This window comes from Gossypium raimondii, chromosome 9 (genome assembly GCF_025698545.1).
Source record: "Gossypium raimondii isolate GPD5lz chromosome 9, ASM2569854v1, whole genome shotgun sequence".
NCBI lineage: Eukaryota > Viridiplantae > Streptophyta > Magnoliopsida > Malvales > Malvaceae > Gossypium > Gossypium raimondii.
Window position 1 is genome coordinate 38,144,832 of NC_068573.1, and position 2,973 is coordinate 38,147,804.

Genomic DNA, 2,973 nt, shown 5'->3' on the forward strand with positions numbered 1-2,973 from the left:
CATATAAATTAACATACTGTAGACAAAAAAATAATATTAAAATATTTTTCTGACTCGAATTTGTGGTCCCGAAATCACTATTCCGATTAGGGTCAAAACCGGGTTGTTACATATAGGTACGAGATTAACTTTATCTGATGATGGCTCAATGTTGGCTGAATTGAGAGCTAGACCGTTATTTCTTCAGCAAATTCGGGAAGCTCAAAAGAATGACAGTAAATTGCAAGCCAGGAGAGCTCAGTGTGAAGCAGGTGTTGACTCAGATTTTCGAATCGGTTCAGATGATTGCCTGATGTTCCGGGATAGAGTATGTGTACCGAGGAATGATGAGTTAATTCGGACCATTTTATGTGAGGCGCATAGTGGTGATTTGTCAGTTCACCTAGGTAGTGTGAAAATGTATAATGATTTGAAGAAATTGTATTGGTGGCCGGGCATGAAAAAGGATATCTCGGAATTTGTATCAAAATGTTTAATTTGTCAACAAGTGAAAGCTGAGCATATAGTACCATCGGGTTTACTTCAGCCGATAATGATTCCAGAGTGGAAGTGGGACAGTATCACGATGGATTTTGTGACAGGATTGCCCTTAACTCCAAATAAGAAAGATGCTATTTGGGTAATTGTTGATAGACTGACAAAGTTAGCCCATTTCATTCTAGTACGCATTGATTACTCACTTGACAGGTTGGCGGAGTTATATGTTGCTGAAATAGTGAGATTACATGGGGTGCCTAAATCTATTATATCGGATAGAGATCCGAGGTTCACTTCGAGGTTTTGGATAAAATTGCAGGAAGCCTTGGGTACGAAATTAAACTTTAGTATTGTGTTCCATCCGCAAACTGACGGGCAATCAGAAAGAGTAATTCAAGTTCTTGAAGACATGCTCCGGTGTTGTATTTTAGAATTTGAAGGCAGTTGGGAACAATATCTACCATTGGTTGAATTTGCTTATAACAATAGCTATCAGTCAAGTATACGAATGGCACCGTATGAAGCATTATATGGGCTTAAGTGTAGAACTCCTTTATATTGGACTGAACTCGGTGAAAACCAGATTCATGGAGTTGATTTGGTGAAAGAAACTGAAGAAAAAGTGAAAATAATCCGTGACTGTTTAAAAGCTGCTTCAGATCGGCAAAAGTCATATGCGGATTTAAAGAGGAAAGAAATTGAGTTTCAAGTATCTCCATGGAAGAAGATTCTGAGATTTGGTCATAAAGGAAAATTGAGTCCACAATTTATTGGACCGTATGAAGTTATTGAAAGAATTGGACCTGTAGCTTATCGGTTAGCTTTACCGGCAAAATTGGAAAGGATGCACAATGTATTTCATGTATCGATGTTGCGACAATATCGTTCGGATCCTTCACATATAGTTTCTCCTACAGAGATTGAAGTTCGACCGGATATGACTTATGAGGAGGAACCGATAAAGATTCTGGCTCGAGAGGTCAAACAGTTAAGGAATAAAAGTGTAACCTTAGTGAAAGTGTTGTGGCAAAGACATGGAATGGAAGAGGCTACGTGGGAACCGGAAGAAGTTATGAGGAAATAGTACCCAAACCTCTTTTCCGGTAAGATTTTCGGGGACGAAAATCCCTAAGGGGGGAGAATTGTAACAGCCCGACTCTCGGCCTAATCGGAACAGTGGTTTCGGGACCACAAATCCGACGAGAAAAAACATGGTTATTATTATATTTTCATGGTCTACAATTTTACGGAAAAATTTCGTAAAAATTTCGTTCAAAAATTTCGACGTTTGGGCACTCAATTTAGTCAAAAGGACTAAATTGTAAAAAGTGCAAAAGTTGAGTTCTACATCTTAGAGGTATCTAATTGTTATGAAATTTTAAATTGGAGGTATTTATGTGGTAATTAGACCATTAGTTAGTTGATGGACAAAAATGGGTATAGAATTAGTGAAATAGATTTTTTTTAAGTAAGGGCATTTTAGTCATTCAGTAATAAAAAGAAATAAAATGGGAAAAAGATGGAAAAGTGGTGTCATCTTCTTCATAGTTGCTGTCAAATTTTGGAAAACACCATAGCTAGGGTTTCTTTGCTTTCTCAAGCTCATAGTAAGTGCATCCTAGCCCCGTTTTTAATGTTCTTTGCATTTTTGAAATCCTCGTAGCTCGGTTTAGCTTATTTTACTGTTAATTCATGTTAGAGTTTATATTTGGAAAAATACCCATAGGTGAAAAGTGTTTATTTTGCTGTTTTATGGTGGAATATGAAGCTAGAAATTATGTTAAACAACTTTTACTAAACGATTTTAAACGAAAACGGGTAAATTGACATAATCGATAAAAATAGTTAATGTTCAAAAGTATGTGTTAGAGTGAGAATTTGATGTTTCCATAGAAGGGAAAAATGTTCAGCATGTCATAAAACATAAGAATAAGTGATGAAGTTTAATTTCCGAGCTTGGGGACAAAAGTGTAATTATGCAAAAGTTTGGGGGCAATATTGTAATTTTTCTCAAAAAGTTGGGTGGTGGATTATTTTAATAAATGTGGAAATTAAATGAGTTAAATTTTCCATTATAGATCAAGAAAGACGAGAAGACTACCTCAAACGGGGAAAAGAGAAGGTAGTGGAGTAAATTGTAAAATTTCGATATTTTGCACCGAGGTAAGTAAACATGTGATTTAATGCATTATTTTGATATTATTCAATATATGTTAGTATTTAATAGAACATGGAATAAATATTTGGCAAAATCCTAAAAATGTGGTTAAGTTGGGAAAGGTGGTAAAGTGTTGAAAATATGGGTTTCGGTTGAACACTCGGAATAAGCCGGAGTACATTGAATATGAAGGGGTTGCTAAGTGCTGATTCCCCGATTTATTGGTGGTTACTAAGTGCTGATTCCACCGTATCTTTAAATATAAAGGGGGTTGTTAAGTGCTGATTCCCCCAAGGGGTTGCTAAGTGCTGATTCCCCGATTCATTGGTGGTTGCTAA